The 26,560-nt window shown below is 32.3% G+C and overlaps 1 long non-coding RNA gene across 1 annotated transcript in view; it reads right to left on the bottom strand.

Annotated features, from left to right (window-relative positions):
- Positions 1 to 26,560, bottom strand: part of LOC127557908 (uncharacterized) — a 43,006-nt gene that overhangs the window by 15,746 nt on the left and 700 nt on the right. The gene's annotated exons all lie outside the window — the stretch shown is intronic.

Here is a 26,560-nt window from a genome sequence, read left to right as displayed (position 1 = left end):
ATTAGTAACTTGGTAACAGAAGCACAAAAATTCTGAAGAAAATATCATTTTAAAAACACAACTATCCAAAATGGAAAAAGAAGTAGAGAAATAAACCTAGGAAAATAATTATTTAAAAAGCAGAATTGGCCAAGTGGAAAAACAGGTACAAAATCTCACTGAAGAAAACCATTCCTTAAAAATTAAAATTTTCTCCAATTAGATGGCCAAAGGATAAGAAGAGATGGTTTTCAGAAGTAGAAATTAAAGGAATTGATAGTTATACAAAATAATTCAATCTAAATCTCTCCTGAGTAGAAAAATGTAAATCAAGACAACTCTCTCTCATCTATCAAATTGAATGACATACAGAAAAAAAGAATACATCCTGGAAATGATGTGAAATACTTGGAATACTAATGCATTTTTGGTGTAGCTGTACATTGGTCCAAACCATTCTAGAGAATAGTTTGGAATTACATCCAAAAGGCTATATAAAACTTTCCTTACACTGCAATAATCACTATTGGTTTGTATCTCAAAGATATCAAAAATAAATGGAAAATGGCCTATTTGTATACAAAAAAATTCATAGCATTTCTTTCTGTGGTAGCAAAGAATTGGAATTCAAGGGAATGCCCATTATTTGGGGAATAGCTGAACAAGTTGTGAAATACTATTGTGAATAGACTATTACTGTGCTATAAGAAATAATGAACAGAATTTTCAAAAAAACCTGGCAAGACTCATATGAACTGATTTGAAAAGAACCTGATGAACATTATACACCATAACAGCAATATTGTAAGGGTTTAATCAACTATGAAAAACTTAGATACAGTAATCAAGATGGTGATCCAAGGTAATTCTGAAGGATACAGGATCAAAATGCTATGTATCTCAGACAGAACTGATTAACTCTGAATTCAGGTTGAAGCACATTTTCTTCTACCTTATTTTTATTGTTTTAATTTGTTTATATTTTCTTTTACAGTGTAACTAATAGGGAAATATGTTTTGCATGACTCCACATGTATAATCAATGTCTTTTTTTTTTGCTTTCTCCAGGAGTAGGGAGGCATGGATTGAAGGCAGAGAATTTGAAACTCAAATTCTTAAAAAATATTGTTAAAATTCTTTATGGTAATTAGGAAAAAGTTGATAAAATAAATAACAGTAATTTATTTTTTAAAATAACAAATCATACCAGACCAACTCTATTTCCTTTTTTTTTTTTTTGCAAGGTTATTGAAATATATAGACGGGAATGCTATGGATAGAATTTACCTAAAATATATTTTGTTAAGATTTGCAGACATGTTGATTAGATGATATTATAATCAGATAAATACAGAAATGATTTTAGAGATCCAGAATCAAAGAGCATTAATAATGAATCTTGTCAATATACAGAAGTTTCCAATGATGTATCTCCCAGGAATCTATGCTATTCAACAGGATTTGGATAAAAACTTGAGATGACATTTTCAAAATATTTGTAAATGACTCAAAGCTAGGAAGGATGACTATTATATGGATGATCCACAAGGATTCTGTCAGACCAGAGTTATGAGCTAACTATAACAAAATTCAATAGGGATAAATATAAAAAATACAAAAAAAATTGCAACTATAATATAGCATGGCATTGGCAGTTAAGTTTTGAAAAAGATCTAGGAGTTTTATTTGAGCCACTAACTCAACTTGAGTCAGCAGTGACATAGTACTTATCTCTAATCATTGTAGTTTATGAAGATATTATAAGTTGAAGAATGACAACCAGTATGAGCAAAGGCTTTAAATTTGTCATATGAAGATTAGTTGAAATAGCTGGTCTTATTTCACCTATAGGAAAGAAAACTTGGGGATGGGAAGAAGGGGTGGGTTGTAGTTTAATAATTATTTTCTAGTTTTTTTGAAGGGTTCTTATATGGGGGAAGAGAATAGACTTGTATTTTAACTAGGACCTGGGGAAAGGGAAAAGGTTACAAAGATGTACATTTGGGCTTGCTGGAAAAAAAAAAAAAAAAACACTAATGACTAAAGCTGCCCAAAAGTGGAATAAGTGGTCATTGAATGGTTCTGAGTTTCTCTTTCTTGGAAGTCTTGAAGCACATACTTGATGAATACTTTTTCATAGGCCTTGGCAGGGACTCCTGAGGTCCTTTCTAGCTCCAAAGTTCGTTCCATAATTCTTTTGGCTCTGACAGGTGTCGAAAGGGATTGAAAAGAAAGAAAGCCTAAGTAATAAAACAGACAGCTTAAAACAAAATCTGGGAGGAAAACAATTCACAACTAGCAGTTCAAAAAATAAATATAAGAGCAAAATGAAAAGATAGACAGTTAGCAGAATAGGTAAGGTAGGATCAGAATCAAATGATCTGGAAAATAGGATACATAAAGGTATTTAAACATCAAAATTCCAGAAGAACTTAAAAAATACATCTAACTAATAAAAATGCTAAAAACAATTAAAATAAAATATTCCAGTACTATTTAATTCAGAAAACATAGTTAAATAGAATCCCTAATTAATAATAGAGAATATGAAGACTACTTCCAAAAGATGAGATCCAAGCTATCTATATCTATATGAAAAACAAAGATCCAAATGTCTTTAGTAAAATGAAAATTAATTCAATTCTGCAATTCCATTTCATATCCATCAGAATGGCAAAATAGTAACAAGAAATGAAATTTTTGGCAAATGCATAGGGAGAAATCTAGGATGATTTGTATGAACTGAGGCAGAGTAAAGTGAAGTAGGAGAGTAATTTATTAAATACAAACTTTGTAAAGACAAACAAGTTGGACTGAAGGAATGTGAACATTATGATGACCACTCAGGACTATAGAACATCATTGATAAAAAATTCTGCCTATGTTCTCACAGGGAGGTGATGGATTCAAGGTGCAGAATGAGGTAATATTTTTTAGGAAATGGCCAGTATAAGAGTTTGTTTCTCTAAGTTACCCAACAAATAAAACTTGTTACATCTTTCTTACTTTTAAAAAATGATAGATCCCATATATACAGCAAATCTCAATTGCCTCTAAAAACATGATCTTACAGATTCAACAAAGAACATATTACAAAATTTATCTAGTTAATATAAGATTAACATTTAATAACAGTCCATTTTAATTGGTTTTCAAACCAGATTTACCTAACCGCAAGTAAATAAGAGAAAAAGACAAAGATAATCAAGCTTATCTCAAAAAGAAACCTGGTCACTATAGAATTTCTTGTAAACCATGTAAATTTTTATCTAAAGGATGTAGGGGGCTTCTGGCCAAAATGGCAGAGAGGACACAAATCTATCTAACCTCTGTCTTGCTCTCGAATACTTTATTTCTTGACAAATTCTCAGAATTAGTGCTTGACTGAAAAAACCCACAAATAATTACCAACAGAAGATATCCTGGAAATTCTCCAGAAAAGGTATGTTTTTGCTCACTAGCAGGGATGGTCAGATCAGGTGCAGACTGAGGGCAAGCAGTGAGAATACGGAAGGCGGCTCACACTAAGCAGACCAGAGTGGGGTGGGGTGAGATCTCAGCATTTTCTGTGGAGAGATCTTCACTACAATGTTGGCTATTTTGCCCTGGGAGCAAGCTAGTAGAGAAGCTACAAACACAGGGGGTAAAAGCTATAACCCCGAAAAGCTAGGGTCTCTCAAGACCTAGTCATACCCACCCAGAATGGCTCAGCTCACTCTCAGAGTCTCAGAGGACAGACACAGCACAGCCATTGCTGTCCTGCTAATGCCTCACTACTGCCCTCTGCAGTCTGTAGAGGAAGTTCAGTAATACCATCCAGCCCCCCCCCCAAAAAAAAATGCAGACTGTATTTTTTTGTTAGTTTATTTTCTTTTATTCTTCTTTGACAAAATGAGCAAAAAAAAAGCAAGCTCTAACAATAGATAGCTTCTATATGGATAGAGAGCAGACTTCAAAACCTGAGGAGACTAAAAACAGATTGTCTCCAGATGAATCCCCAAAGGGGCATATGATCTGGTCCTCAACACACAAGACACTTGTAGAAGAAACTAAAAAGGCTCTCTCAAGAGAGCTAGAAGAAAAATGGGAAAAGGAAAGGGAAGCTTGGCAAGAGGGCCTGGATAAGTCATCCCACCCATTTAAAGATAGAGTGGATAAAGCAATCAAATCCTTGAAAAACAGAATAGTGAATTGGAAAAACAAAATAGCTCTCCAAAAATAAAATTGGCAAAATGGAAAAAAATTCTATAAAACAAAACAACTCACTTAAAAACTCAATTGAAAAATTAGAAAAAGAAATTAAAAAGTGAAGAAAACATTTCATTAAAAATTAGAATTGAACAAATGAAATTGAATGACCTAAGAGATACCAAGAATCAGTCAAGCAAAGTCAAAGAGAGAGAGAGAGAGAGAGAGAGAGAGAGAGAGAGAGAGAGAGAGAAACCATGGGAAAAAATATCAAATGCCTTCTTGGGAAAACAACCGATCTGGAAAATAGATCTAAGAAAGATAATCTTAGAATTATTGGACTTCCTGAAAAATATGATAAAACAAAGAACCTGGACACCATTTTCCAGGAAATTATCAAAGAGAACAGCCCAGATGTTACAGAAACAGAGGATAAAATAGACATTGAAAGAATTCATCGATCATGCACTGAAAGGGACCCTAAAATCAAAACTCCGAGAAATATTGTGGCTAAATTCCTGAACTATCACACCAAATTAAAAAATACTGCAAGCTGCTAGGAAAAAAAAAATTCAAATATACGGGAACCACAATATGGATTACACAGGATCTAGCAGCATCCACATTAAAGGATTGAAAGACCTGGAATCTGATATTCTGAAAGGCTAAGGACTTGGTATGCAGCCAAGAATAACTTATCCAGACAAAATGAGCATTTTTTTTCAGGGAAGAAGATGGACATTCAATGAATTAGGTGAATTTCACCTATTTCTGATGAAAAAACTGGAACTAAATAAAAAGTTTGATCTCCAAATACAAGACTCAAGAGAAACATAAAAAGATAAAAAGAAATATTCAGAACTATATTTCTGTTCTAAACATAGATAAAGAACAATGTATAATTTGTTCTAGAAACTAGAGGTGGAAAGGAAATTGTACCAGAAACAGGGTAAATTGGGGGTACTACATTTCACGAAGAGGCAAAGGAAACCTATTATATCTGAGAGAAAGAATGGAGGGGGGTGAACATAGAGAACACTCTCATCAGAATTGGCTTAAATAGAGAAATATTAGACATATTCAATTTACTGAGAAACTTCTCCTACTTCATTGAAAAGTGGGAGGGGAAAAGGGAAAAGGGAATGAGTAAGCTAAACAGAAGGGAATACAGAAATTGTGAGGAAAAGGATTAAGGGGGAGGAACTCTTAAGGTAGGGGGAGGGATACTAAAAAGGGAGGCTGTGAGAAGCAAGTGGTGCTCACAAGTTTAATACTGGGGAGAGAGGTAAGAGGGAAAGAAAGGATAAAAGCATAAGCAGAGTTAACAAGATAGCAAGTAATACAGAATTAGTAATTTTAACCATAAATGTGAATGGGGTAAACTCCCCCAAAAGAGGAAGCAGATAGTAGACTGCATTAAAAGCCAGAATCCTATGTTATTTACAAGAAACACACTTGAAGTAGAGCAATACATACAGAGTAAAGGTAAAAAGTTAAAGCAGAATATACTATGCCTTAGATGAAGTCACAAAATCAGGAGTAGCCATCCTTATCTCAGATCAAGCAAAAGCAAAAATTGATCTAATTAAAAGAGATAAAGAAGGGCACTATATCTGGCTAACAGGTAGCATAGCTAATGAAGCAACATTAGTATTAAACATACATGTACCAAGTGGTATAGCATCTAAATTCTTAAAAAAGAAATTAAGAGAGCTGTACAGCAAAACTATAATAGTGGGAGATCTCAACCTTGAACTCTCAGAATTTAATAAATCAAACCACAAAATAAGGAAGAAGTCAAAAAGGTAACTAGAATACTAGAAAAGTTAGGTATGATAGATCTTTGGAGAAAACTAAATGGAGACAGAAAAAAGTACACTTTCTTCTCAGCAGTTCATGGAAGCTATACAAAACTGAGCATATATTAGGACAAAAAAACCTCAAATTCAAACGCAGAAAGGCAGAAATATTAAATGCATCCTTTTCAGATCACAATGCAATGAAAATTACATTCAATAAAAAACCAGGGGAAAATAGACCAAAAAATAATTGGAAACTAAATAATCTCCTATTAAAGAATGATTAGGTGAAACAGCAAATCATAGACATAATTAATAACTCCACCCAAAAAAAATGACAATGATAAGACATCATACCAAAATGTGTGGGATGCAGCCAAAGTGGTAATAAGGGGAAATTTTATCTCTCTAGAGGTCTACTTGCATAAAATAGAGAAAGAGAAGGTCAATGAATTGGACTTGCAACTAAAAATGCTAGAAAAGGAACAAATTAAAAACTCCCAAACACTTAATTTGAAATTCTAAAAATAAAATGAGAGATTGATAAAATTGAAAGTAAAAAACTATTGAATTAATTAATAAAACTAAGACTTGGCTTTATAAAAAAATAGATAAATGCTTAGTAAAACTGAATAAAAAAGGAAAGAGGAAAATCAAATTATCAGTCTTAAAAATGAAAAGACAGAACTTGCCACTAATGAAGAGGAAACTAGAGCAATAATTAGGAGTTGATTTGCCCAACTTTATTGCCAATAAATTCGATAACTTAAATGAAATGAAATGAAATGAAATACCCTCAAAAGTATAGCTTGCCCAGATTATCAGAGGAAGATGTAAATAGTCCCATCTTAGAAAAGAAATAGAACAAGCTATTAATCAACTCCTTAAGAAAAAATCCCCAGGACCAGATGGATTTACATGCAAATTCTACCAAACATTTAAAGAACAATGAACTCCAATGCTATATAAACTATTTGAAAAAATAGGAATTGAAAGAGTCCTACCAAATTCCTTTTATGACACAGACATTGTACTGCTACCTAAACCATGTAGGTTGAAAAACAGAGAAAGAAAATTATACACCAATCTCCCTAATGAATATTAATGCTAAAATCTTAAATAAAATATTAGCAAAAAGATTACAGAAAATCATCCCCGGGATAATATACTATGACCAAGTAGGATTTATACCAAATCCTATACCAGGAATGCAGGGCTGGTTCAATATTAGGAAAACTTTAGCATAATTGACTATATCAATAACCAAATTAAGAAAAACCATATGATCATTTCAATTGATGCAGAACAAGCATTTGATAAAATCCAAAATCCATTCCTAATAAAAACACTCGAGAACATAGGAATAAATGAAGTTTTCCTTAAAATAGTCAGGAGCATCTATTTAAAAGCATCAGTAAACATCATATACAATGGGGTTCAACTGGAACCATTCCCAGTAAAATCAGGAGTGAAACAAGGTTGCCCACTATCACCATTATTATTCAGTATTGTATTAGAAATGCTAGCTTCAGCAATAAGAGTAGGTAATGAGGAAACCAAATTATCACTCTTTGTAGATGATATGATGATATACTTAGAGAGCCCCAGAGATTCTACTAAAAAGCTATTAAAAATAATTCATTACTTTAACAAAGTTGCAGGATACAAAATAAATCTACATAGATCCTCAGCATTTTTATACATCACCAACAAAATCTAACAACAAGAGATACAAAGAGAAATTCCATTCAAAATAACTGGCAATAGCATAAAATATTTGGGAATCTGTCTATGAAAGGAAAATCAGGGATCATATGAGCAAAATTACAAAATACTTTCCACACAAATAAAATCAGATTTAAATAATTGGAAAAATATTAAGTGTTCTTGGATAGGCTGAGCAAATATAATAAAGTGACAATACTAACTAGACTAATCTATTTATGTAATGCTATACCACTCAGAATCCCAAAAAACTATTTTAATGACCTAAAAAAAAAAAAAACCAACAACAAAATTCATATGGGAGAACAAAAGGTCAAGAATTTCAAGGGAACTAATGAAAAAATCCAAATGAAGGTGGCCTAGCTATGCCTGATCTAAAACTATATTATAAAGCAGTGGTCAGCATTTGGTATTGGCTAAGAAATAGATTAGTTGATCAGGGGAATAGGTTAGGTTTACAGGGCAAAATGGTCAATAACTATAGCAATTTAGTGTTTGACAAACCCAAAGATCCCAACTTTTGGGATAAGAATTTACGATTTGACAAAAACTACTGGGAAAACTGGAAATTAGTATGGCAGAAACCATGATTTAAGTATAAAGAATGATATTATAAATAAATTAGAGGAACATAGGATAGTTTACCTTTCAGACTTGTGGAGGAGGAAGGAATTTGTGACCAAAGAACTATAGATCATTATTGATTACAAAATAGAAAATTTTGATTATATCAAATTAAAAAGCCTTTGAACAAACAAAACTAATTCAAACAAGATTAGAAGGGAAGCAATAAACTGGGAAAACATTTTTATATATTTGCATATATATATATATATATATATATATATGTTTATATATGGGTGTATATACCATATTATTGGGTGTATGTACTATAATATAAAATATATACTCATATACTTATGAGCATAAATGTGCATATAAACTTTAGGTGGTATCTTCATAAAAATTAATATTACATGTAAACATTCAAACAAAAATGCAAATATTAAATATAAAACAATTTCTTAGTCAAATCAAAAATATATTCAGGTATATAATCAAAATATATTCAGGTATTTTAACAGATAAAGAAAATATGGTGAAAGATTTAGATCTAAATGGAGACTAAATAAGTATCTAAAATAAGTAGGAAATCTAAGAAAGGTGGCACAGTGAGAGAAAGCCTAGGACTGTGCCCCCCTACAAATTACCTCAAACCAATAGATACCTAAAGATATAACACAAGTATCAATCAAGAGGGAAGACAAGAAAGTCACCAAAAGCAAGGCGTGGCTGGATAACACTTCATAGGAAAATGATCTGGTTAGGAATTTTAGAGAATTGCTCAGTATGAATTAACTATGATGGCATCCAAAGAGGATATGGTGGAGGTGGAAAGCATGAAAAGAGGCACTGTATCCATAAACAGGAAGATAACAGTCTCACTGTATCCTGTCAGGGTTAGTCAATATCTGGAGTATTGCATTCAGCTCTAGGCTCTGCTCTTTAGGTAGCATCAACAAACTCGAGAGCAATTAGAGATGGGTATCCCAGAGATCCCATGTCATGTGAGGCTGAAGGAATTCAATCCATCTTTCTATTAAATTACCTCCACAATCATTCTTTTTCTCTGTAATATTTACCCTCTTTCATTTTAGTGTTTTCCTCACTGCCTGTAAATGTTTACTGCATGCTGTTTTCTCATAATTGAACTTGCAACCCAATTAGCCTTCCAAATCTTTTTCATATTATTTTCTCTCAATTACTCCCACCTTGTGGTGACTTGCTTAATCTACCCTCCTTGCTGATGTTTTGATACATTGATAGTAAATGGGCAAAGTCCTAGACTACTTCTCATTGTGCCATCTTCCCAGGATCTTTTATGCTCTTTTTATAGTGTTTTGATTAAGTAGTGTCCTTTTTTGCTTAGGGTCTAAATATATAATATAATCTATTTTAAAAATTGCATTAGAGCCCAATATATCCTTTATCTATCACATGATAGCCTTCCTTGATTTTTTAAAAGTCCTGGGGGGAAAATCTATAGTCATTGTATTCATTTTCTCTTCTCTCCTTCCTCAGCTCTTCTAAACCTTAACATTTTGTATCTTTAAAAAAGCCATCTTTTTGGTGCATTCACTTTTTTCCTTTAATAATATTCTTTTTCCAAATAAATACAAAGGCAGTTTTCAATGTTCACTTTTACAAAACCTTGTGTTCCACATTTTTTCTCCTTCTTCCCTGTCCCACTCCCCACCTAGGCAGCAAACAATCCAATATAGATGAAACATATGCAATTCTTCTAAACATATTTCCATATTCATTATGTTATGCAAGAAAAACCACATCAAAAGGGAAAAAAGCAAGTGAACAAAAAAAAAAGGTTAAAATAACTAGGCTTTGATCCACATTCAGTCTCCATAGTCCTGTCTTATTATAGATAGCTCTTTCCATCACAAGTGTATTGGAATTGCCTTGAATTGCCTCATTTTTTAAAAGAGCCAAGTCCATCACAGTTGTTTAATCACATAATCCTGTGGTTGCTATGAACAATGTTCTCTTGGTTCTGCTCACTTAACTCAGTTCATGCAAGTCTTTGAAGGCTTTTCTAAAATAAGTCTGCTCATTTCTTATAAATTTCTTATAAAATAATTTCTTATTTCTTATAAAATAATAACATTCCATTACATTTATATACCATAACTTATTCAGCCATTCTCCAATTGATGGGCATTCATTCAATTTCTAGTTCCTTGATACCACAAAAAGAGCTGCTACAAATATTTTTGAACATGTGGATCCGTTTTCCCTTTTTTATGATCTCTTTGGATACAGATCCAGTAGAAATACTTTTGGACCAAATGCTATGTACAATTTGATAGCCCTTTGGGCATGGTTCCAAATTGTTCCCCAAAATGGTTTGAATAAATTCACAACTCTACCAACAATGCATTAGTGTCCTAGTTTTCCCATGTCCTCTCCAACATTTGTCATTATCTTGACCTGTCCCCTTAGCCAACCTGAAAGATATAAGATGGCATCTCAGAGTTGTTTTAATATGTATTTCTCTAATCAAGTGATTTAAAGCATTTTTTCATATGACTGGAAATGGTTTTCATTTTTCATCTGAAAACTTATCTGTTTATATCGTTTGACTATTTATCAATTGGGGAACGGCTTGTGTTGTTATAAATTTGAGTCAATTCTCTATATATTTTAGAAAGGATGCCTTTATCAGAAACACTGGATGAAAAAAAAAATTCTGTTTATCTTCTAATCTTGGCTGCATTTTTTATGTAATGTAAAATGTAAAACTTTTAATGTAATCAGAATTATCCATTTTGCATTTCACAATGTTCTTTAGTTCTTTTGTCATAATCTCCTCCCTTCTCCACAGATTTGAAAAGTAAATTGTTCTAATCTCTTTGCTGTCTAGGTTCTAACCTCATCAATCAACTAAATCTTTGACTTTTAAAATGAATAATCTTTCCTTATTTGTCAAGTAAAATTGTCTTTTTCCTTATCCTTTTTGTTCATTCTACAGCATTTGATACTGCTGAATTGTCTTTTTTCTTTAGGCCTAACTCGGGGCAGTCTAATAGTTCAGATTTCACATTAGAATAAAATGGGACATTGTAAACCCTGTAACATTTGACAAAAGTTCTCAGAATACTTGGCCAAAAGGGGGAAAGGAATATTCAATAAGGAAATGGCACTGAATGACTAGGACATAGCTATTCTGCTCATTGTTGGTTATATTGGTCTTCTGGTCAGAAGCCTTAAGAAGAAAAATACTGATTTCTCTTGTACCCAATTTCACTCTTTGTACTTTGGTTACCAGGAAGTTGCAGCAATATTCTAAGCTTTAGTTTCCTTAGTCAATTGAATTTTAAAATGGTTTCAGTACCTTTTAAGGAAAAACTAGCCTAGTCTATATAGCACATATTACTTTTACTATAACTTATTCCTTTCATAACAAGGTGGTAAAAGTCCATCACCTTCCATCACTTAAAAATCTTTACAGTCAAAACCCTAATCTTAAGCACTCCAGAAACCTGCATAGGCAACACTGGAAGAAAAAGAAGAGAAATCCCAATAGAGTAAGGAATCAAAAACAATATGTAATTCAATAGCCATCCCACAAGGGTAACAGAATATGAAGGCTAAAACCCTGGTCTTTGACTCATTGCTTTAGAAGGGTCAAGTTTCAGATTGTAATGATCATATGGCCCAGGTGGTAAGTGATGAAAGTTTTTTGTGGTTAACAATGTCTCTTTAATGACCAAGAATGGCACTTTAGTCACTGATCCCATCAGATGTAAGGGTCATCTTCAATAAGTCTAAAAGTTCATTAATCTCTTTCGTGTAGCCTGAGTGCCAGAAAAGACATTAAGAATTACCTTAGAAAGGGGCAGTGCTAAGATGGTAGGGAAAGACAACAACTCAGCAGAACTCTCTCAATATTCCTCTCTAAAAAACTTGAATGTCTTAAATAGAATTTTAGAATGAAAAGAATCAACAACAACAACAACAAAATGTTCAAGTGAAACATTTTTTCCCAGATCAAACTACTTAATAAGTCACCAGGAAGGTCTGTGACACCAGAGTGGGACCAACCCAGAACCCAGGAGAGGGGCTATAACATCAGATTTTAGGAAGTTTCAGTCCAGAGACAGTAGAGAGTTTGGATAATTGGATTAGAGATTTCATCAATCTGTTTGCTGCATTTGGTTATAAGTCTGTTGCATTATCCATAGACAGTTTCTGGTTGCAGCTCTAGTCTAATGTTTACAGCCATAGGAAAGCAGTAATCCTGGTCACAGTTCAAGAGCTGAGAGCAGTGATAGGAGAAAGGTGCTTCAGGTCCTTCACAAAGGATCAGAACCTCTGGTCTCAGTTCAGCTCAGAAGAACACTAGTACTTGTGTCTACAGGAAAGCAAAGTCCCTTCCTGGTTAAAGAATAGAGCACAAACCAGAAGAGCAGTGACCACAATTCTCCTTGGATAATATAACTTGACTCGATGAAAACTTACAAATTCTAAAGATTAATTCTTAAAACAGAAGCACAGAAAATTTGAAAGTTGGGACATTACACCTGGGACAGCACACCATCCTTTCAACCAAGAAGCAGAGCCCAATTTTTAATAAAATGTTCAAAGAAATAGTATGAAAAAATGAGCACATTGAGAGAGAATCTAAACATTAAAAGGTATTATGGTGACAGGGAAAATAAAGACAAAAACTCTAAAGAAGACAGTAATGTAAAAATGGTTATGAGCAAAGCCTCAAAAAGGGGAAAAATGAATCAAGTACAAGTCTAACAAAAATTTCTGGAAAAACTTTAAAAGAAATTTAAAAATCAAATAGTAGAGGTAGAGGAAATTTGGAGAAAAATCAAGAGTCCAAGAAAATTAAGAAAAAAAATGACTTTTTAAATAACCTTTTTTAAAGGATAAAATATTGCAAATTATGTTTTTTAAGAAATTATTTTCTTTTTTTCCATTTCACAAATTCTGTTTTGCTGGGAGCTTTTATTTCCATTTGATCAAATCTATCTTTTAATGAGTTATATGTCTTTTCCAAACCCTCTTGCAAAGTTTTTATTTCCTTCCTGATTTTTCTTCTAGCTCTCTTTTGAGATCCTTTTTAATTTCTTCTAGAAGAGCCTTGTGTGATGAGAACCAGTTTATATCACCTTTGTGGCTTAATCTGGAGCTAATCTCCTTTTGTCTCCTCAGATTTGAAATCTGTTCTATTTTATTATAAAAACTATCTATAGTTAAGAGTTCTTTTTGCTTTTTATTCATTTTTTAAGTGGAGATCTGTTTTGTTTTGTTTGGTTTTTTTTGGTTTTGCTTTTTTTAAGGCAAGGGAGTTTGTCCAAGCTTCCTTTGTAAGCAGCAGCTGCTGCAATGAGTTTGTGCTAAATCACTCCTGGTGCTAGATGGGTATGGCCAGATCTTGTGAGATTCTGGCATTTAGGGATTCACTATTTACCTTCTGTGTTTGTGTTGGTTGTTTTATGACTTCTCTACTGATCTATAGGCTAGCAGCCAGAGTAGAGTGGCCAACAATGCTGTAAATTTCTCCCCCTAGATTCTCCACCCTGCAGAGTTTGCACTACCCCCCAGAGTCCACACCACCCTGGGTCTTCACTATCTGTGCTGGCATCTGTGCTTGGCATGCTTGTACTGCCTGCACTTGGCCTGCCTCCCTCTATGCCTGATTGAAACAGACCTTTTCCAGCAATCTTTGAAATTATCTTCTGCTGATAATTTGTTGCACTCGCAACATTTGTGGATTCTGCTAGTCCAGAACTAATTCAGAGGCTGAATTTGCTAATTATTCTGAGGGTCGTAAGAGAATGTCAGACAGAAACATGTGTCCTCTCTGCCATCTCAGCTCCATCACTATATCTTAAACAGAAATGGTTAAAATGTGAAGGATATAAAAAATTCACTGAAAAGAACTCTTGAAATGAAATTAGTCAAATGAAAAAACAGGTACAAAAGCTCACTGAAGAAAAATATTCCTTAAAAATTAAAATCTGGTTAAGAGGAAGCTAATGATTGCATTATGATATCGGGATATAATATGAAGTCAAAAGAAAGAATAAATAAAAGATAATGTAAAAATGTTTCCCTGGGGAAAAAAAACTGACCTGGGAAATAGATCAAAGAGAGAGAATTTAAAATTTGTTGGACTACTGAAGCCATGTCTAGATATTATATTTAAAGATTTGTGACTATCTTAAAGAGTTATAACCATAATAAAAATTTATAATTTGAACCAGAGAGTAAAATGGAAATCCAAAAAATACAGGGAGGAGGGGAGTCAAGATGATGGAGAGTAGACATGTCTCTATGTAACCACAGAGCTTCTCACAAATAGCAAATTAATCCCCTGAACTGATGCTGAGCCTAGATCCCAATGCCACAAGACTGGGGCAGGGAGCTGGGAGCCAAAGTGTTGCAGCATCCATGCATGGGGGAATCTAATATGAGGCTCTTAGACAACTCTGTCCTAGTTGCAAGCTGGTGCTTCAGCATATTGCTGTGAGACACCCCAAAACAAAATACAGAAGGCAAATTGTGAGCTTCTGAATTCCATAATCTCAAAAAAATGGAACCTGGCCATGGTTACCTAGTACTGGAAGTCAGTCAGCAATAATGGCCCCAGGGCAAACTAAAGCAGTTATCACCCATTTGTCTTAAGAGCAGAGATCAATCCTTAAAATGAGCAAAAAACAAAAACAAAAACAAACACAAACACAAACAAAAACAAAAAACAAAACAAAACAAACAAAAAACAAAACAACAACAACAACAACAACCCAAAAAAAAAAAAAAAAAAAAAAAAAAAAAAACCCTCTGACCGTAGATAGCTTTTATGGAGAAAAAAAAGAACAGACCTCAAATCCTGAGAATCCTAAAGGCAAGGCAGGTTCAGATGAAGCCCCAAAGAGTAAATATGAGTTGATCACCATTTCAGAAAGCTTTCTTTGAAGAATTTTAAAAGGATCTTAAAAGAGATAAGGAAAAAATGGGGAAAAGAAATGAAATCTTTGCAAGAAGATATGGAAAAGGAAAACCAGAAATTATCTGAAGAAAACTCCTTAAAAATAGACTTGATGAAATGGGAAAACTATATAACTTATTACAAACTAGACATGAAAAAGAAACCAAATTCATTGAAAAACAGAATTTGCAAACTGGAAAAAATACAATGAACAAAACACTTCAATTTGCCAAATGTAAAAGATCAAAAAGCTAACTGAAGAAAATAATTCATTAAATATTAGAATTGAACAAATGGAAGTGAATGACTCAGAGACATCAAGACTCAAACAACCCCTCTTCCCCAAAAAAATGAAAAAATAGAAGAAAATGTAAAATACCTCATTGGGAAAACAACTGATCTAGAAAATAGATCTAGAAGAGACAACCTAAATATTATTGGACTTCATGAAAACCATCATTAAAAAAAGAGCTTAAACATCTTCTTTCAGGAAATCATCAAGGAAAACTTTACTGGATATTCTAGAACTAGAGAGCAAAATAGCTATTGAAAGAATTAACTGACCACCTCCTGAAAGAGACCTAAAATGAAAACTCCATGGAATGTCATAGCTAAATTTCAGAATTAACAAATCAAGGAGAAAATATTATGAGCATTCAGAATAAAACAATTCACATATCAAGGAGCCTTAATGAGGATTACCCAGGACTTAGAGCTTCTGCTTTAAAAGACTGAAAGGCATAGAATCTGATATTCTGAAAAGCAAAGGAACTTAGATTGCAGCCAAGAATCAATTATCCAGCAAAATTGAGCTTTTTCTTTTTGGGGGAAAATGGACATTCAATGAAACAGATGAATTCCATTTATTTTTGATGAAAATACCAGAGCTGAATAGAAAATTTGATCTTCAAATACAGAACTCAAGAAAAGCATAAAAAGGTAAAAAGCAAAAGATAAAATTTATTTTAGAAATTAAAAAGCTTATATCCCTATATAGACACATGATGTGTTTAACTTTTGTGAGTATACTTAAGAGGGTTGCAGGTATAATTTGATTTTATTGTGATGATTTTTTTTTAAAAAGATAGTAGAGGAGGAAATGAGATTCTACCAGAAAAAGTGGGAAATGGAGTCAAAATGGGGTAAATTACATCTCATGAGGAGTCAAAAAGAGACCTATTACAATTGAGAGAAAGGGGGAGAGTCATGAGCATTGTGAAAATCTTACTCAAATCAGATGTGGATCAAAGAGAGAATATCAGACACATTTAGCTTCACAGAGAAGCTTGTTTCACCCTATAGGGAAGTAGGAAAGGAAGGAGAAAAGGAAGGGGAGAGATTAATGGAAGGGAAAACAGAAGTAGAATGGGAAAGATTTAAGAAAGAGAGAGGGGCTATCAAAGGGGAGGACTGTTTGAGGAAGGTTGTAATCAGTGACAAATACTGGGAAGGAGAAGAAGAGGGAAAAAGAAGAGAAAAAATTTAACTGGGGATAAACAAGATGGCAGGAAATACAGAATTAGTAATTTTATCTGTGAATGTCCTATAAAATGAAATTGGATAGCAGACCAGATTAAAATTAGTCTTAACTCCTACAATTAGTTAATTATAAGAAACTCATTTAAAGCAGAGTGATACTTTTAGAGTAAAGGTAAACGACCAGAGCAGAATCCATTATTCTACAGCTAAAACTAAAACTTTAAAAAAAAAAAAGGAAGAATAGCAATCCTGATCTCAGATCAAGCAAAAGCAAAAATAGATCTAATTAAAAGAAATAAGGAAGAAAACTAGATCCTACTTAAAGATAACATAGATAATGAAGTAATATCAACACTAAACATATATGCACCAAGTAGCATAGAGTCCAAATTCTTGAAAGAAGTTAAGAGAGCTGCAAGAAGAAATAGACAGCAAAACTATACTACTAGAGGATCTTATCCTTGCTCTCTCAGAACTATATAAATTGAACCACAAATTAAATGAGAAAGAAGTTAAGGAGGTAAGTAGAATCATAGAAAAGTTAGGGATGATAGACCTTTGAAGAAAATTAAATGGAGACAGAAAGGAATATACTATTTATCAGGAGCATATGAAACCTATACAACAATTGAGCACATATATTAGGGCATAAAAACCTCAAATGCAGAAAGACAGTAATAGTAAGTATATTTTTCTCAAATCATCTTGCAACTAAAATTGCATGCAGTAAAAGGGCAGGGCAAAATAAACCAAAAATTAATTGGAAACTAAATAATATAATCCTAAAGAATGAGTGGGTGAAACAACAAATCATAGACACAATAATTTTTTCCAAGAGAATGACAAAAATGAGACAACATACCAAAATTTGTGGGATGCAGCCAAAATGGTAGAGAAATTTTATATCTCTAGATGCTTGCTTGCATAAAATAGAGAAAGAAAAGATCAATGAATTGGGCTTGCAACTAAAAAAGCTACAAAAAGAACAAATTAAAAACCCCTAATTAAATAGATTTGAAATTCTGAAAATTAAAGGAGAGATTAATAAAATTGAAAGTAAGAAAACTATTGACTTAAATACAATTAAGAGTTGGTTTTATAAAAAAACAAAATAGATGAATCTTTCATTTGATTAGAAAAAGAAAAGAGGAAAATGAAATGGTTAGTCTCAAAAATGAAAAGGGAGAACTTTCCATCAATGAAGAGGGAATTAAAACAATAATTAGGAGTTATTTTGCCCAACTTTATGTGAATGAATTTGATAATCTAAGTGAAATGGAGGAATACCTACAAAAATATAAATTGACCAGATTAGCAGAAGAGGAAATAAATTACTTAAACAATCCCATTTTAGAGAAAAAAATAGAAAAAGCTATTAATCAACTCCCTAAGAAAAAATCTCCAGGGCCAGATGGATTTACATGTGAATTCTACCAAACCTTTAAACAGCATTTCCAATACTATGCAAACTATTTGAAAAACAAGGGAAAGAAGGAGCACTGTCACATTCCCTTTATAACACAAAAATGGTACTGATGCTTAAACAAGTTAGGATGAAAATAAAGAAAAAAAATAGACCAATTTCCCTAATGAATATTGATGCAAAAATCTTAAGATATTAGCAAAGAGATTTCAAAAAGTTGTTCCCAGGATAATACACTATGACCAAGTAGGATTTATACCAGGGATGCAGGGCTGGTTCAATATTAAGGAAATTATTAGCATAATTGACTATATCAATAATCAAACTAACAAAAATCATATGATTTTCTCAATAGATGCAGAAAAAGCATTTGATAAAATAGAACACCCACTTCTATTAAAAACTCTAGAAAGTGTAAGAATAAATGGAGTTTTCTTTAAAATGATCAGTAACATCTATTTAAAACCATCAGCAAGCATTATATGTAATGGGGACAAACTAGAACTATGCCCAATAAGATCAGGGTCATACAAGGTTGCCCACTATCACCATTAGAATTCAATATTGTGTTAGAAATGCTAGTTTGGCAATAAGAGAAGAAAAGGAGATTAAAAGAATTAGAGAATTAGATGAGGAAACCAAATTATCACTCCTTGCAGATATGATGGTATACTTAGAGAATCCTAGAGATTCTAGAAACAATTCAAGACTTTAGCAAAATTGTAGGATACAAAATAAATCAACATAAATTATCTTCATTTTTACATATTGCCTACAAGGTCTAACAGCAAGAGATACAAAGAGAAATTCCATTTAAAATATCTGTTGACAATATACAATATTTGGGAGTTTACCTGCCAAGGTAAACTCAGGAACTATATGAACACAACTATAAAACACTTTCCACATATATAAAGTCAACCCTTAACTGGAAAAATATCAAGTGCTCATGGGTAGGTCAAGCAAATATAAAAAAAAAAAAATGACACTACCTAAATTAATCTACTTATTCAGTGCCATACTAATCAAACTCCCAAGGAATTACTTATTTATTACTTATTACAGACATAAAAAAAAAATAAAGTTCATCTGGAAGAATAAGAGATCAAGAATTTCAAGGGAATTAATTGAAAAAATGCAAATAAAGGTGGCTTAACTGTGCCATACCTAAGACTATATTACAAAGCAGCAGTCATCAAAACCACTTGGTAGTGGCTAGAAAATAAGAGTAGTTGGATCAGTGGAATAGTTTAGGTTCACAGGACAAAATAGTAAATGACTATAGTAATCTAGTGTTTGAAAAACCCCAAAACCTAGCTTTTGGAATAAAAACTCACTATTTGACAAAAACTGCTGGGAAAATTGGAAATGAGTTTGGCAGAAACTAGGTAGGTATTGACTCACACCTAACACTGTATACCAATATAAGGTCAAAATGGGTTCAGATTTAGACATAGAGAGTAATATTATAAGCAAATCAGAAGAAGAAACTATTGTTTGCCTCTCAGATCTGTGGAGAAGGAAAAAATTTGTGGCCAAAGAATTGGAGTTCATTATTGAATACAAAATAGATCATTTTGATTATATTAAGTTAAACAGATTTTGTACAAACAAAACTAATGCAGACAAGATTAGAAGGGAAGCAAAAAACTGGGAAAATATTTTTACATTCAAAGCTTATGATAAAAGCCTCATTTCTAAAATATATATACAATTGTCTAAAATTTATAAGAATTCAAGCCATTCTCCAATTGATAAATGATCAAAGGATACAAACAGACAATTTTCAGATGAAGAAACTGAAACCATTTCTAGTCATATATTAAAGTGCTCTTAAATCACTGTTGATTAAAGAAATGACATCTCTGAGATACCACTACACATCTGTTAGATTGGCTAAGATGATAGGAAAAGATGATGACTAATGTTGGAGGGGATGTAGGAAAACTGGGACATTATTACATTGTTAGTCAACTTGTGTACTGATCCAATAAGTTTGGAGAGCAATTTGGAACTAAGCTCAAAGGGCTATCAAAATTGTGCATACCCTTTGATCCAACAATGTTCCTACTGGGCTTGAATCCCAATGATATCATAAAGGAGGAAAAGGGTCCCACCTGTGCAAAAATGTTTGTGGCAGCCCTTTTTGTAGTGACAAGAAACTGGAAACTCAGTGCATGACTATCAGTTGGAGAATGGCTGAATAAGTTATGATATATGAATGTTATGGAATATTATTGCTCTATAAAACAATCAGCAGGATGATTTCAGAGAAGCTTGGAGAGACTTACACGAACAGATGCTAAGTGAAATCAGCAGAACCAGAAAATCATTGTGTATGGCAACAACAAGATTATATGATGATCAATTCTGATGGACATGGCTCTTTTCAACAAGATCATTCAGGCCAGTTCCTATAATCATGTGATGAAGAGAACCATCTTCACCCAGAGAGAGGATCGTGGAAACTAAGAGTGGATTCACAACATAGCATTTTCACTCTCTTTTGTTGCTGTTTGCTTGCTTTTTTTTCTTATTTTTTTCCTTTTTGATTTTTCTTGTGCAAGATAATTGTATAAATATGTGTGTGTATGTTGGGTTTAACATATATTTATCATGTTTTAACATATATTGGATTACTTGCCATCTTGGGGAGATGGGAGAGGAGAAGGGGGGGAAATTGGAACACAAGGTTTTGCAAGGAGTAATGTTGAAAAATTATCCATGCATGTTTTGAAAATAAAAAAGCTTTTACAAAAAATACACCACTTATCTCCTAAAAAGAGCCAAAAATAAAGATTTCCAGAAATATTACAGTCAAACCTCAGAGCTCTGAAATGAAGGAGAAAATATTACAAAGAGCTGGAACAAAATACTTCAAATATCATGGAACCATACAGGATGTAGCCATTTCTAGTTTAAAAGAGTGAAACGATTGAAATATAATATTCCAGAAGGCAAAGGAGCTAGAGCTATAGCCAAGAATAACTTAATAGCAAAGATGGGTAGGGGGAAAAAACAAGACTTTTAAACACGCGTGTTTTGAAAAGCCTAGAGCTGAGTAGAAAATTTTATGTTTAAACACAAGACTAAATAGAACTTCAAGGTAAATATGAAAGAGAAATCCCAAAGAACTTAATATAGTTAAAACTGTTTGCATTCCAATGTGGGAAGATAATATTTATAATTCCTAAAAACTTTAACATTATTAAGAGCAATTAAGAGGATAAGAGGTCATGAGTGTTAGTTGATTATGATGAGATGATGATAAAAGACATCAAGGGGTAAGAAAGGGATGTACTAGGAGAAGGGGAAAGAAAGAGAAATGATGGGAGAAATTATCTTACATAAAAGTACAAAAGGTCAAGTTTTTTTTCAGTGAAAGGGAAAAATGGGAAAGGAGAGGCCAATACCTGAACTTACTCTCATCTGAATTTATTCAAAGAAGGACAAATATGTGTACATAGTTGAGTGTAAACATCTTATCTTTTCTACAGGGAAGTAGGGATGAAATGGTCTAAGAGAGAGATGAGGGTCATAAGAAATAGGATAGAATTAGAGAAGCAGAGGCCAAAACTAAACAGAATTTTGAAGAACAGGGTTTAAAAAAAAGATAAAGGAAAAATAAGGTGGAGTGAAATATATAGTAATCATAACTGTGAATTTGAATAGTATGAATTTACCCATAAAACACATGGATAGCAAAATGAATTTGAAACTAGAATTCAACAATATATTATTTATTTACAAATCATATAATTAAAGGCACACACGGAGTTAAAATAAAGGCTTGTAAGAAAAAAAAAAGTAGTGATTATAATCCAGACAAAGGAAAAGCCAAAAAAAAAAAGTCTTAATGAAAAGAGATAATTGGGGAAATTACATTTTGCTTAAAGGGCCCATAGACAATATCAATACTAAATAAACATGCATCAAATACATAGTACCCAAATTCTCAAAGGAAAAGTTAAAAGTTAAAATAGTAAAAACATTGTACTAATGGGGGACCTTAACTTTCCCCTTTTACAACTAGATGAATCTAACCATAAAATGATTAAGAAGATTATTGGAATTTTAGAAAAGTTAGATCTAGTAGGCCTCTGGAGAAAATTAAATGGAAGCATAAAGGATACATTTTTCTCCACAACCTCATAAAAATTCACCATGCAGTAAGACATAAAAATATCTCAAAGGCAGCAAAGCAGAAATATTGAATGCATCTTTTTCAGATCATCTTGCAGTCAAAGTTACATTCCATGAAATAACGTGAAAAATTAGATTAAAAATTAATTGGAAGCAAATGATCTACTCCAAAAATGAATGAATCAAATAATAGGAATGATAAAAGAGAATGACAATGAGACAATATTCCAAATTTTGTGGGATGTAGCCAAATCAATAAGTATGGGAAATCTTATATTTCTTAATGTGTATATCAATAAAAGAGAAAGATGCCAATGAATTGGACATGCAACTAAAATAATGGAAAAAGAACAAATTTTAAAAATTAAGCAGCAAAATGAAAATCAAAGGAGAGAGTAATAAAATTGAAAGTAAAATATAAAAAAAAATAAAAGTAATAAAACTAGAAATTGGCTTTAATTTTAAAAAAACAGATAAACCATTAGTTAATTTGGTTTTTATAAAAAGAGAAATCCAGTTTACCAGTTTAAAAATGAAAAGAATTAATGCACCATCAATGAAAATGAAATCAAAACCTTTAGAACTATATTTAAGCAGTTATATGCAATAAATCATGACAAGCTAAATGAAATGGAAAAATATATTTTAAAAAATATATAAATTGCCCACATTAATAGAAGAGGAAGCAGAATACTTAAATACCCTATTTAAAAAAAGAAATTGAACAAGTCATCAATGAACTCCCTCAGAAAAATCCCAGGACAATGAACTCACAATTCTACAAACCATTTACAAAAAAAAAAAAAAAAAAAAAAAAAAAAAACTGCAATTCTAAAATTTATTTGGAAAAATAGATAAAGGAATCTTACTTAATTCCTTTCATGACATGAATATGGTTCTGATAAAAGAAATCAGGAAGAACAAAAAGAAAGAAAATTATAAACCAATTTCCCTAGTGAATCAATGCAAAAATTTAAAATAAAATACTATCATAGTATAACAATACTATATTATAAAGATGATATACTATAACCAAGTGGAATTTATATCATGAATGCAGGAATAGTTCATTATTAGGAAACTATTACTGTTACTGATATCAATAATTAAAATCACATGGTTAGCTCAATACTAGCAGAAAAAGGCTTTTGACAAAATACAACACTAATTCCTATTTTAAAAAATAGAAAGCATATGAATAAATGTAGCTTTCCTTAAAATAAGATGACTCAAACTTGAAAAATCAGAAAATGTTTTGAGATATATATTATATGCTTTCCCAGTAAGATTTGAGGTTGAAGCAAAGTGATCCATTATGACTACTTTTATTCAATATTATTTTAGAAATGCTAGCTATGGCAAAAAAGCAAAAAGAAGTGAAAAGAATTACAATAAGCAATGAAGAAACAAAACTCTTACTCTTTGCAAATGAAATAATGGCATACTTAGAGAATCAACTTAAAAATGAGTTGAAACACCTACTTTAGGAAAGTTACATGATATATGAAGTATAGCAGCAAGGTATAGAGAAATTCCATTTTAAATTACTTTAGGCAATGTAAAATACTCAGAAGTCTACTTGTCAAGACAAACTCAGAAACTGTATGAACACAATTAAAAGCACTTTTCACCCAAACACATCTAAATTACTAGATATGCTACTTGCTAATTTTGACAATTCTTGCTAAATTAACTTCCTTAGTGCCATATCATTCAAACTACAAATGTGTGTATGAATGTATGGAGAGAGACAAAGAGAGAAGATAATTTAATTTGTTTGGAAAAGCAAAAAATCAAAAACATAAAAAGAATTAATGAAAAATACATGAGGAAAGCAACCTAGTAAAACCATACCCCAAACTACAGCTATCCCTTCTGCTTCACAAAGGTTATGGGCAGAATGACCCTCGGATCTGGAAAATCTATATAAAAAATTTAACCTTCCCTTTATACCAGAGAAGTCTGAATTATTATATTAAAATATAAAATATGTTAATTTTTTACAATACTATATTTTTTACCCATTTGTGTGTTTTTCTAAAGTTTTTCTGTCTCATCTGCTAGCCTTTGTGTGTTTTCTACAGTTTCTACAAAACTCATCAAAAATTCCCATTTAATTTCATATGCCGACCCATGATATATTGAAACCATAATAGGGAAAGTTGTAATCTGAAAGGGATAACTGGAGTTGTAATCATGAAAACAATCTGTCATTGACTAGGAAACAAATTGGTGGTTTAGTGATTATAAATTAAGTATATAATACACCATAGTAAATGACCATTGTAATCCATTTTTGATAAACCCAAAAAGCCAAGCTTTTGAGATAACAGTTCATCATTTGACTAAAAATTGCTGCTAAAACCAGAAGACACTTTGCCAGAAACTAGGCATAGACCAACATCTCATGTTGTATTCAAGGATAAGGGCAAAATGAATAATTTAAAAAGGGTCATATCATAAGCAAATTAAAGAAGTATGGGAAATTTGACCAGTCTGATTTATCAAGAAGGGAAGAAGTTGTGACCAAACAAGAGAGAATCATGGGGGATAAAATGGATAATTATGATTGCATTAAATTAAAAAGAGTTTGCACAAACAAAACTAATACAAATAAGATTAGAAGGAAAACAGGAAGGAGGGAGGGGTTATTGCAAGTTTCTCTGACAAAAACTTCATTTTTCAAATATGTAAACAATTGATTTAAATTTATGAAAAATATGAATCATTCCTCAATTGATATATAATCAAAGGTTATGCACAGGCACTTTTCTTTTTTTAAGCTTTTTATTAAAAAAAAACATATACATAGATAGTTTTCAGCATTCATTCTTGCCAAACTTTGTGTTCCAATTTTTTTTTCTCCTTTCTTTCCTTCTTCCCTTAAATGGTAAGTAGTTTAATATATCTTAAACGTGCAATTCTTTTATACATATTTCCACAATTAACATGCTTCACAAGAAAAATCAGATCTAAAAGGGGAAAAAAATGAGAAAGCAAACAAAATGCAAACAATTTTTAAAAATGAAGATACCATGTTGTGATTTACTCTCAGTCCCCATAGTCCTTTCTCTGGATGTAGACAGCTCTCTTCAACACAAGACTATTGGAATCAGCCTGAATCACCCCACTGTTGAAAAGAGTCCTGTCCATCAGAATTGATCACCATATAATCTTCTTGTTGCTATGTACAGTGTTTTCCTCATTTCACTTTGCATCAGTTCATGTAAGTCTGTCCAGGCATTTCTGAAATCATCCTGCTGATTATTTCTTATGGCACAGTAATATTCCATAATATTCATATACCATAACTTATTCAGCCATTCTCCAGATGATGAGCATCTACTCGGTTTCCAATTTCTTGCCACTACAAAAAGGGCTGATGCAAACATTTTTGCACATGTGGGTCCTTTTCCCCTTTTTATGATCTCTTTGGATACAGAGCCAGTGGAGACACTGCTGGATCAAAGTATATGCAGAGTTTGATATCCCTTAGGACATAATTCCAAATTGCTCTTCAGAATGGCTGGATCAATTCACAACTGTACCAACAATGTATGAGTGTCCCAATTTTCTCACATACCCTCTGACATTTAATATTATTTTTAAGTGTCATCTTAGCCAATCTAAGAGGTGTGTAGTGGTATCTGAATTAACTCATCAATAGGGTTTTGGAGCATTTTTTCATATGACTAGAAATGGTGCATATTAAAGTATTATAAATTACTAATGATCACATTAATGCAAACTAAAATAATTGTGAGATACTACCTTTATATATTTCAAATATGACTAACATCATGGGAAGGAAATGATACGTGTTGGAGGGTATATGGAAAATTTGGGATACTTATGAACTTATCAGTTCACATCACCAAAAGTGAACTGATTTAATCATTTTGGAGAACAATTCAAGTATTATGTCCAATGGTCTACAAAACTGTTCATATCTTTTGACCCATCAATAGTGATATTCTTGGGACAGGTCTATGTCCCAAAGAAATCAAAGGAAAAAAAGGGAATTTTTCATATTAAAATATTTATAATAGATCTTTTTGTTGTAGCAAAGAATTGGAAAATGAGGGGATTCCCATTATCTGACAGTGGCTGAACAAATTGTGATATGAGGTTGTGATCCCCACAATCAAGGGGATGGGTTTAAGAAAAACCTAGGAAGACTTATTTGAATTAATGCAAAATAAACTGAGGGAAATCAGAATAATATTGTACATAGTAACAGCAATAATTGTCAGAAGAATCAACTGTGAATGACTTGGCTATTGATTAGAATAGTCACAATAATAT

Source organism: Antechinus flavipes, chromosome 3 (genome assembly GCF_016432865.1).
Source record: "Antechinus flavipes isolate AdamAnt ecotype Samford, QLD, Australia chromosome 3, AdamAnt_v2, whole genome shotgun sequence".
NCBI classification, from domain to species: domain Eukaryota; kingdom Metazoa; phylum Chordata; class Mammalia; order Dasyuromorphia; family Dasyuridae; genus Antechinus; species Antechinus flavipes.
Note: the sequence above shows the minus strand (reverse complement) of the source record. Positions and strands in the feature narration are given on the sequence as shown.